At 46.3% G+C, this 12061-nt stretch overlaps 1 protein-coding gene across 2 annotated transcripts in view; it reads left to right on the plus strand.

Annotated features, from left to right (window-relative positions):
- The first annotated feature begins 551 nt into the window (after positions 1-551).
- Positions 552-12061, plus strand: part of WDR81 (WD repeat domain 81) — a 44989-nt gene continuing 33479 nt past the window's right edge. For both annotated transcript variants that reach the window (XR_013621456.1, XM_068103112.2), the window contains exons 1-2: positions 552-680; positions 952-1122. The gene's annotated coding sequence lies outside the window, so the exon portion shown is untranslated. The remainder of the gene's footprint in view (positions 681-951; positions 1123-12061) is intronic.

Consider the following 12061-nt stretch of genomic DNA (forward strand, 5'->3'; position numbering starts at 1 on the left):
TAGTCCCTCGGATTGGATTAAAAACTCCATGATAAATGGGACCCCATTGGCCTAAAACCCCCCAATGCACCTTATATATATATTTATATATATATATAAACCGGACTTCCAAAAATCTGTACCTTAAACAATGAATCTCCATCAAACATTCACAGGAGTGAGCCACATCATTTATCAGTTTGGTAGGGTGGAACCTGTTGGTAGAAGGAGGTAGTGGTTCTTGGATGCATGTTGGTTTATTCAACTTTATATATATATATATAATGATGTTTGCGGGGATTTAGAGTTGAGATATTCTGTACTCTGATTGAGTCGTATATGATAAACACAGTGTGTAAGTGTGTTGATGTATTGTGTGCGTTTGGTTGCGGTGTGAAAGTGAAACGCGACAAAACACTCGTATGAACAATCCCGAAAACCATGTCGGTGTAGTTGGTGATAGTGTCTCATCACAGAAAGAACAAATGTTTGTTTTTCGACAGTTTCGCCAATGCAATGTTAACCCAAGACGGAGTGATTCTTTAGTCAGTATCATTAAATGTAGTTAATCCACGAATAAATCGTCTCAAGAAAGGGATGAGGTGAACATCGCGCTTGAATAAATAAACATTGGTGGCACGTGATTGAGAATGGTCGCTGCAGGCGCCGGTCTTCGGACGAAGTGTAAACTCACGGCACAGGTACAGGCACGGGGTTATACCTGAGAACGGTTTTTATTCTTTGGACGAATTGTGACAGTACATGCGACGCGTCTACACCACTGTTTTTAGCGCATTTAAACAACAACAACAATATACCTTGGTATTGAATCATTTCCCTGTAGTTTTCTCCTTGTCGATGAAATGCCAATCCGGTTTGATTTGTCCCCGGTTTGTCTGTTTTCACCGTGAGCTTGCACTGTTTTGTTTCGCCCTGGGTTTTTGCCAACTTTCGTGTCGCCTTGCTGTGCAGGTTCGGATGTAGCGCTGCACAAGTCTCTGCTTTGTTACGCAAGGACGGTCTGTTTACGGGGAAGGTTTACGCCTTGTGGTTGAGAAACAAACTTCCTCTATTTGCTGCTCACTGTGTCTGCGCTTCTGTCCCGGTTTGGGAACTGTACCATACGGAGCCGCTGTTCCACAGGTACGAAACCTGGACCTTTTAACTGGAGGTTCCAAAGACGGAGGTTTCTAAAGACTGTGGTTTCCAAATGATGAGGTTTCCAAATGAGGGAGGTTTCTAAAGACGGAGGTTTCTAAAGACTGTGGTTTCCAAATGATGAGGTTTCCAAATGAGGGAGGTTTCCAAATGAGGGAGGTTTCCAAAAGACGGAGGTTTCTAAAGACGGAGGTTTCTAAAGACTGTGGTTTCCAAATGATGAGGTTTCCAAATGAGAGAGGTTTCCAAATGAGGGAGGTTTCCAAATGACGGAGGTTTCCAAATGACGGAGGTTTCCAAAAGACGGAGGTTTCCAAAAGACGGAGGTTTCCAAATGAGGGAGGTTTCCAAATGACGGAGGTTTACAAATGAGGGAGGTTTCCAAAAGACGGAGGTTTCCAAAAGACGGAGGTTTCCAAAAGACGGAGGTTTCCAAAAGACGGAGGTTTCCAAATGACGGAGGTTTCCAAAAGACGGAGGTTTCCAAAAGACGGAGGTTTCCAAAAGACGGAGGTTTCCAAAAGACGGAGGTTTCCAAAAGACGGAGGTTTCCAAAAGACGGAGGTTTCCAAAAGACGGAGGTTTCCAAAAGACGGAGGTTTCCAAAAGACGGAGGTTTCCAAAAGACGGAGGTTTCCAAAAGACGGAGGTTTCCAAAAGACGGAGGTTTCCAAAAGACGGAGGTTTCCAAAAGACGGAGGTTTCCAAAAGACGGAGGTTTCCAAAAGACGGAGGTTTCCAAAAGACGGAGGTTTCCAAAAGACGGAGGTTTCCAAAAGACGGAGGTTTCTAAAGACTGTGGTTTCCAAATGAGGTTTCCAAATGAGGGAGGTTTCCAAATGAGGGAGGTTTCCAAAAGACGGAGGTTTCCAAAAGACGGAGGTTTCCAAAAGACGGAGGTTTCCAAAAGACGGAGGTTTCCAAAAGACGGAGGTTTCCAAAAGACGGAGGTTTCCAAAAGACGGAGGTTTCCAAAAGACGGAGGTTTCCAAAAGACGGAGGTTTCCAAAAGACGGAGGTTTCCAAAAGACGGAGGTTTCCAAAAGACGGAGGTTTCCAAAAGACGGAGGTTTCCAAAAGACGGAGGTTTCCAAAAGACGGAGGTTTCCAAAAGACGGAGGTTTCCAAAAGACGGAGGTTTCCAAAAGACGGAGGTTTCCAAAAGACGGAGGTTTCCAAAAGACGGAGGTTTCCAAAAGACGGAGGTTTCCAAAAGACGGAGGTTTCCAAAAGACGGAGGCTTCCAAAAGACGGAGGCTGAACAGGATTCCCATTTGTACATTAGGACTAACAACTCGGACATTAGGAATTGGAACTTGTTTAATGCATTTTATTTAGGTTTTTTTAAAAGGGGTTTTAACTTGTAATTTTTGGACTTTTAAAATTAATATTAAAAAAACACAAAACAGAGTGAAATTGGGTTTTAAAAAATTAAATGAACATAAATTTATTATTATTATTATCTACTGTCTTGGTATGTAGCACTTTGAATATAAGGATTTGATTGATTGTGATGATAAATGGAAAGGATTAATGATTTCAAATTACGAACTTTATATTCTCGAGTGATGGGTGGCAGGCTCAACTTAACGTTGAACGGCTCGACTTGAATCGACGTTGAATGGTTGGACTCGGTTTAATAAACGTTACACATACTACGTCCTTGATAGACTAAACTTGTAGATTTACCGGCGTCTTTCTCCAAAATGGGCGGAGCTTGGACTGCATGTGCTCTTTTCCCCGTAATTTCCTCCTACCCCAATACCCCATGCCCAATTTCTGATTGGAAGGGCGGAGCTTGCATAAAGCAAACTCTGTTTTGTATACAAGATTACAAAATAACTACATTTAATTTAAATTGCCCAGACAGTGTATAAGCACAAGTCCCAATGGAGGCCTGAAGGTCAATTACCAGTTTTTATCTGGGGTCAATTTTTTTTTTTATCCAAACATATTGTCCTGTCCACAGCTGGTTACCACCTAGCCATGGACAGTTGAGCCAAACCAAGCTTTAACTCCTGAGGCGATTTCCAATCTGGCGGTTGAGGCGCACGCACGACCGAAGAACCACGAAGCGTTTATTCTCACGAACACACGGGTTTATTCCGAACCCACCAATAACTCAACAAAAATCTACCAATAATTTTTTACAACAAAATAAGGCGTGATTGAGAATAAATAAAATAAGTGCTGAGGTAAAAATGCTGCGGCAAGGATTCTCCTCTAAACACGAGAAAAAGTTTAAGGTAATACTTTGGCAATTTCACATTTTCTTGTGAATATGGAGAAGGAGGGATCAGTCTTGCTTAATAAAAGTAGGTAAATATGCTTAGTTAAAAGAATCATTAATTTCTTTGGCTTGTCGGATTTCACTCCAGATTTCGACACTTGATTAGTCCACATGCTCCAATCGTCGAATCTGAAATAATATTTTGATTACATCGTTTAATTATTCCATGAGATTAGATCGTGGTTCCAAGGCAAGTCAAGGCATGTTTGAACAGGCCGAAACAAAATGGCGGCTTAAGAAGCGACGTGACGGGGCTGACCAAGATGGTGCACCGCCATTTTGGTAAGGCTTATTTTCTTTTTGTTTTTTTGTTATGCGATGATCTTCAAATGATCCCCAAAATTATCTTTAAAAGTGGTGTTTAAACACACAACAACACCCAGTTTTCATTCATGTATGCCCTTGGAGTTCAATAAGTATGCATGCAAAGTTTGAGGTCATGAGGTTTCATGGTTTTGGTGTTATGGAGGAGACACGCGCCCACTTGACACGCCCCCACTTGACACGCGCAAACTGACACACATTGCGTTTTATTATTACAGATGGCCTCCTCTTGGTTGGTCGAGTTTGCGCATTACTTCCTGACAAAGTATGGTGTGGAATCCCCCATATGTATAACATTTTGAAATGCCATGCTATGTATCGGTTTTGGCCCAATCACTCAATGGTGTAGCATCACTTTAAAAAATATCTTGGATCCAGATCTTCAAAATTTAATCATTTCGTCCTTGTGACATACCCAACTTCTCCACCAAGTTTTGTCCGAAGCCGCCCACAACTTTTTGAGATATCACAAACAAACAAACGGAGGTGGAAGCATAACCTCCATCCACCTTCTGTGGTGGTGGTAAAAACATAAAATTGATGATTTTAGGTGAACTTGACTTTTTGACCTTAAAAGCAGTTGGCTTCTGTGACTTATGCAAATCCTGCTCATATTTCAAGTCGATTAGATAAAAAATGACAGTTTTATGCAACCTTTGACCTTTTGATCAAAAAAAACAATAGGCTTGTAGCTTTTGATTGGTAAATTAATTCAGTGACCCAATATGCAAATCCTTAAAAATTCAGGTCAATCAAATCGAAAGTGATGATTTTAGGTGAAACTGACCTTTGACCTCCAGAGAAAATTATTCATTTGTCTTCTCCATATTCTCATGCAGCTTGGTTGAAAATTTGATGACAAAAGCTCATATGTTAAAATGTTAAGGCCTGGACAGACAGACAGACAGACAGACAAGTGATTGCAAAACCCTGTCTCCTGCTGTGCGGGGGATGGGCTAACGAGACATCTGCGATCGCCATCTGCTATCGCCTCCACTGGTTTTCCCATGGCGATTGCTCGTGACATACCCTTGGCCTACGATCCAATGATGGCTCTATTTTTTTTTGGACAGCCTTATGACCTTGGCCATCAATATTTAGTAGTAGAGTGTAAAATAAGAAAATGTGTCCCCATCTACTGTCTATCCATAAAACTTAAAATAATGAAAATCGGAGGAAAATGATTCAAATGTTGATGAAAAAGGTGTTTCTTGTTAATTAGGTCACAATGGGAAAAAGGTAGGTCAAGGATACGAAACAAACATCAGGTGTACAACTTCAGTGCTGGTACACTATTTTGATGCAAGAACTTCTTGGAAGGCCAAGCGGTCTGTGGTTCTGCATTTGGCTAAATTGAGCAATGACAAAAACCGCGTTATTTTTATTGGACCGCTATTTGACATTGACCTTTTACCCGTAGAGGTATGATGTAAATGTGACTTGCTCAAGGCTATGTGCCAGCTAGAGAGGGCAATTCAGTTCTTATCGGACAGACTTTAGTTGAGTTTTGGTGAAAAAAGGTTAAAATTTTATAATTGGGTCATGACCTTAAAATTAGGTCAATGTCCAAAAATTGGCAACCCTGCATACTTTCTATTCACATTATTGATGCAAAATTTAATTCTGAAAGTACCAGCTTGCTCTGCCATACAGCTGGGAAATTTCAGAAATTGAGAGCAGGAAGAAAAAAGAAAAAAAGAAAAAATCAATGTTTGTTTTGTACACCTGGGGGGTCTAAAACTGTGGTAACATTGAAAACTGGGGACATAGTCCTTGAGCCAACCGGCCATATTTTGAAGTGAATGCTCCGGCGGGGGGAGTAATTCTCATTATGATTTTCCATTAGACCAATGTCTCAAGTGTCAGAAAAGGTGTGATGGACATCTGAGAACGGTAGCTTAGTGCCCGGATGGACGCCATCTTTGAAACCACCCAGCTTGAAAATGCCCATTTGGTGGGGTACATTGTTGCACGTGTATCTGGACTTCTATACTAGCTATCGATGTGCGGTTGACGACTAAATATACGTCCGATGTGTACCGTCTAAATAAAAAATAATATGAAGCATTTTGTTTTAGATTAATTATTATAAAAATCAATTATCGAAAAAAAATCATATATTTTTCAATATTTTATTATTAGACTTGTACTTTTTTTAGTGAAACAACACTGGTATGATTTTCCAAATTATGCATTGTGCTACACCGTTTATCTGTCTATAAAAATAACTCAAAAACTAAACCATATCATCCACCACGAGTGTACACAAAAAATATATGAAAAGGCATGCACTTTCCACAAACCGAAACTATGTCAGTTGGAATTTCCCGCCGATAATCAACCCACAGAACCCAGTGCCGAAAGTGACGTCAGTCTATTCTATATCTATATTCTATATTCTATATCTCAGTCTGAGATTTGTTGTGGTGACCTGATTAATTTCTGAGGGGGGGGGGGGGGGGGTGGGTGGCTTAAGAACTAAAAGTGAACATGTTAGATGGCGCCACATACAAGAAATGATACGATGTATATTCAATTTCATTCGCACTGACTTGTTCTTGAACCCGAGGATTGTTCCAATAGTTGATGTTGCAACAGATATCCTGTCTTCAGATACATTTTCAGTTGATGTTCGTGACTCCATCAAGAAGAATCTGCAGCGCACATTACAAAGAGAGTTTGGAGAATCGCTCATCTTCTTCAATGTGAAACACCGTGTATACTTGATGCCCGATAATCTGACAAAGCGAGAGATTGCTGCAGAGTGCGTAAACCTGAAAGCAGAAGTGAAAGCATTTGAACGAACGGACGGTGAAAGTAACATTGTGCGTGCAGCTACTTCACTGCGACACCAGATCAAAGCTGCTCATTACAATGAACGTTGGCCGCCTCAGCCAGCAGAACTCACTTCAGATTACGTGAAGATACCAGATTCTCTTCGTGTATTTCTGCATACTTTGATTTGCGGGAGTGGGGGTAGCTCTGCGCGTGCCGACACACTGGTATGGTCGATGGCTCAAGATATCATCAATGCTGTACACCGGGGTACCATCAGAACATCGAAGCATGTCCTACTTCCGTGGGTCATGAAAACGCTCACCGGTAATACAGAGGTCATCAGAATATTGAATCGACTCGGGCACGGATGTTCGTACACAGTTCTGGAAGAAATCGAGACAGCGCTATGCATAGACAAATTAGCAAGTGTGGAGAAAGATACTGTTACAGATACGACTTTGATGGTATGGTGGGCCGAGCGGGATGGCCGCCGTATCCGTACAAGTTACCCCGATTGCACCCGGGGTTGACTAATCGCGCTATGCTGGCTCAATAAGAAAAAGAAGACACCCGGCTGGATTATAATGACACAATACGACACCAGGGGTTCAGTTCTCAAGTATATTCGTACGGAAAAAGGTTAGATTACAACTACAAGAGGGACAGCATAGGAAGACAGGCACTTAGACACACTCTTATATTAACCCTAGACAGACCACAGATAAACGGGACAACGCTGACTCACACGGGATTTGATGGCAAGGAAAGCGGCAGTCGATGGCTCAGGTGCACCTGGCTCAGGGACAGAATCACGTACGGTGGTGTCCAGCAGATGCGGGGAGGTCGCTCAGCGCTCGTGGGTCGCGACTTTGGTGGAGATGCCGGGGAGGTCGCTCAGCGCTCGGGAGGGTGGCGTCTTGTCCTTCCAAGCTCGGGGCGCATCTGACGTCACGTCCGGCGCGGGGCCGCGTATATCCGGCGGGGAGTGACACGCCCTCGGCTCGTTAGCGCCGCCCCAGATGGCATCGGCCCATGGCTTCTCATTGGGTGCGGGGGTTACCGGCTCCGCCCTTGACGAGGGGCCGACAGGGAGCCCCTTCGTGGTAACCCCGTGGAGCGCGTGGTCAATGGCGGCTAACCGAGCCGGAAGGAGGACGCCCACTCCCCATGCCGTCACCGCGCCGCCCCCCTCTTTTGTTGTTGTTGTTGTAGTTGGCGCTTCTTCATGGGGAAGAGATGCGGAGAGGTATGGGGAGGTCCTAAACTTCCTAACAGGTGCCATATAATCACATTCTGGTGCAACGAAGAGTCATAATTAATGGAAACAAGTCCTTAACTGACATAGATTAAGAATAACTAGCAAGATGTCCTATAATTGTCTACGTGTGGTGCGGGGGACCTGGGCACGACATTTAATGGGGGGATGAAGGGGAAGATCGGCTCTAATGGGTGTTGTTTACAGACAATGGGACTAGGGAATGGGGTAAGGGAGAGTTGGGGAGTATCGGAGAAAATAGGGGAATATTTACAAGCGGATATGGAGGCCAAATTCCATATTCGCAACATTGCACCCTTCTCTACCCTCGGGGCGTCCCGACCCGATAAATTTTTACCTACTTTAGTGTGGCACGCAATGTAGTTCCCTCTACTATTAACTCTACCCTGAGTGCGACAGTTTTACAGATATTCACAAATGAGTAAATATGTCCCCCTGCGACGTTGCACCCTTCTCCTCACAGAAACACACCCACAGGATAACCGAATCCGGAAAGAATTCTCAAACTAAACATACAGCCGGTAGGGAGCATTATTTACAAGACTACGCTGCTATTTACACTACGATCCAGGACCTGTTTTTGGAGGAACACATGCAGATGTTATGCATAGAGAGAGAGAGCGCGCTTGCCAACATCGATACACCAACCCACGAGTGCTCTGTGGCCGACGGCCTTTAATAACGTGCAGAGCACCCTTTCCCGAGCATCAACAGCACCACCCCACCACCAATCGGTGCAGTCACCATTGTTCATTGGAATAAAAATAACTTCAACAACCCCTAACCCTGCAGGTGTCTCTTGCTCTTCTTGTGGTGCACTTGGTGGTGTTAACTATTAGTGGTTCACCTGTATGGCATAGGTGCCACGTTGATCCATAGGTCCATCCCCGGGTGGTGCTTGGCCGCAAACGAACTGCGGTCCATTGTGGGTGGCCACAAACATTGCGGTCCATATGGTGTACCGATCCAGGCAGCGAACAGCGAAAGTGCAGGCCCACAACTGCGCAGCCAGCACCTCTCTCTCCTCTCTCTCTTCCCCAAAGCCAGATCCTCGGAGGTGGGAGACAAAAGAAGCAACAAGTGAGTAAGGTGGTAAGGGCGCAAAAGTGCACGCAATGTAAGGTGATGCACACTGGGGGCACATGGGAACCAGGTGAGACAGGTACGTTCCTATCGTACGCCCCCCCCCCCACCAGGTAACCTACATGGCCCCTCCCTTACCCCTTACTGTATCAACAAAACACAACACTACCCATAAACATCTACTTTACAAATCCACAAACATCCCTACTGTCTTCCCCGTTCCTCCCATATACCAAATTCGTCTTCTCTCCCTCCTAACCAATCAAATTTGCCATTTTCAACTCTCATCAAAATTTGCCATTTTCAACTCAACATCAAAATTTGCCATCACCAATTCATCATCAGTCCCTCCTAAGGAGGGAGAGATGGAATCACCCCAATGTCTCATCCACGTCGTGATGCGTCTCACAAATCCACAACAATTCTCATTTCTGCAACACAAACAAAGAAAACACAGGTGTGGAGTCATCATCATCACCACAGGCAAGTGGCTGCGTATGGTGCGACAGGTTCATCAATCCTAACTATCTCCTAAATGACTTTAACAACTTTACACTACCCGGGGTCTTCCTCCGGCCAAACCATTGGCCCTCTTACACTATGGGTTCTAAAAACCAATTCCCATTGGCCAAACTGTGGTGCTCTTCAATTTGGGGTCTCACTCCCCCGATTCATCTCCCGGTGCCCTCGTACAATTTCTGGGCTGCGACGTGTACCTCTCCCAGTGGGTCTACCCACCTGCACACCTCCACCACTGCAGTTGCCTCCGAGCTTACCTGCTCCTTACCCTAACCTAACTACCAGGGGAAGGCCCTCTGGCTCTCTCCCCACTCCGTGCCCTCTCTGGCACTGGGCTGCCCGATCCACACCCGGGATCCTCAGGCACCCACTCACAACTACCGGCTCCCAGAGCCCACCTGCGGCCTCACCTGGCCGACATCCTCACAGTGGTGGAGTGCCCAACCAACTACACACACTAACAGGCTACACGCCCAGCCATTTCCACAACACTAATGCACCCATCCACAATACCATTCTGCAACCGCACCACAAGTGCCAATATCCAACCATAATTTACCTGCACCCTCTACCTAACACTTACACTACCCGCCCCGGGTATTCGTGAAAGGGGTCCACTCTTCCCCCATCCACACCTTCGCACCATGCACACCACTCCGTACCACTTACTCCAACTCTCTCCACACACCTGTACCTGCACACCTGTGCTCTCACACCTGGTGCCACCTGCACCCTTCTCTCCCCAAGCGCATTCGCGCTGATCCACAACACTCATTACTCACACACTGTTCCTCACACCTGTCCAGTTGCACACCTGTGCAATCACACCTGGTGCCACCTGCACCCTTCTCTCCCCAAGCGCATTCGCGCTGATCCACAACACACCATATCCTAACCCACCCGGGCTAGTTTTCACTGCCATACACCCCCTAATCTATTGCTCCTTTGCCCCCCTATGGGAAAGATGGTGGATTTGCCATCCCACCACATCGGGGGTCTTTCACTATCAATTTTGCTCGTCCAAATCCAACAATCAAAAATTTTCCATTTAGTGCCAATTCTATTCACTTTTCTAAATTTTGTATCAAATCACTACTATCACTATCACCATCACCCGTCTACTTATTAGGTACTCTCGGTGCGCCAATTCACATCTACAGCCCGGCTTCGTACAGCCAAGCCATGAATGCGAATTCTTTTGTGCTGGCGGCTGGATGCGTCCGGCGCTTGGTGCAAAGAAGGGGGCTTACCCGGGCCGAGATCCCACGCACCATCTCGGCACGGAGCCATCCCATGGCTCGATCTCGACCTGCCGGAATGCCTCAACAGAAAGTGGTCGCCATGACGACCCTTCCCATCCAGCCGCCCGCTCCGCTTATTGGAGCACAGACGCGGCCGTTCAAAGCGAGGCCCAGCGTGGGTCGCGCACGGCGGTCCTTTCGAACCCGCCGTGGCTCGGATCCCCGCTGGTTCTCGCGGCACGCGAAGCCCGGCACGCACCGAGGGCCCGACTCGGCTAAAAGTCGCTCTAACCTCTAACCCGTGTAACGTCGATGCTTCACCTGGACGCTTACACCCCGCAGCCCGTTCCTTGCTCACACATCCAGCTGTGCCCATGCTCCTCGTACCCTTCCTTACACACCCAGGTACACCCATTCCACTCACAGCCTTGGTCACACACCTGACCACCGAACATTTTGGCACACATTCGTTCGTAGCACACCTCACCAAAACACCTCTTCGCGCCCCCTCCTCGGTCACCTGCTCTGTGACAATCACAGGTGTGCTCTCATTCGCACACCCAACCACGTGCCTCACCACCAACTCCAGCGTGCATTCCCACTCACGCTCTACCATTCCAGGTGTGCATCCTTCCATCCCAGGTGTACATCCTCGCTCACCTGTCACAACTAACTCACGCTCCATGTCACTCCCACTACTTTCACCTCCATTCCTGACAGCGCACTCACCCTTACTCTTGACAGCGCACTCTTTCCTCATGCACCTGTCCGTCACACACCTTTCTCGCGCACACTCTCCCGTTACACCCTCTGTAACACTCACCACAGGTGGACACTCTTCCTTACTTCTGACAGCGCACTCTTTCCTCATGCACCTGTCCGTCACACACCTTTCTCGCGCACACTCTCCCGTCACACCCTCTGTAACACTCACCACACCGCGCTTCCATGTGCTCCCTCGCACACGCGCTACGACCGACTCACTCTCGCCAGCACACTCACTCCTTGGCACACACTTTTTCCTCACACACCCCAGAGTCGGACTTTCTTGCACACCTCCTTTTTCGCACACCAGACCTGTCGCACACTTCACCAACGGCCTCTCACGAACACCCGGGTCTATCTCGACCCCCAAGCTTATTAAATCACCTGGCGCATCATACGCACGACCATATTGGTCACCACTTACACCGGGTCCTCTTCCTTTTCGCTTCTCCTCCATCACCTGCGAATCCCTCATCCGGTTAATGAGCACATCATCACGATCCAAACACAGACTTTGGACCAATTCTTTTATCTCCTCTTTTATCTCCTTCTTATCCTCTCTCCGTCGCTTCTTAATTTCGCTCACCCCTTCTTCCACTTCTTCTAATTTTTGCTTCATCTCCTTCATCTCTTCGTGCGCCCCTTTAA

The sequence above is a fragment of the Myxine glutinosa genome, chromosome 14 (assembly GCF_964187855.1).
Source record: "Myxine glutinosa chromosome 14, kmMyxGlut1.1, whole genome shotgun sequence".
Lineage (NCBI taxonomy): Eukaryota > Metazoa > Chordata > Myxini > Myxiniformes > Myxinidae > Myxine > Myxine glutinosa.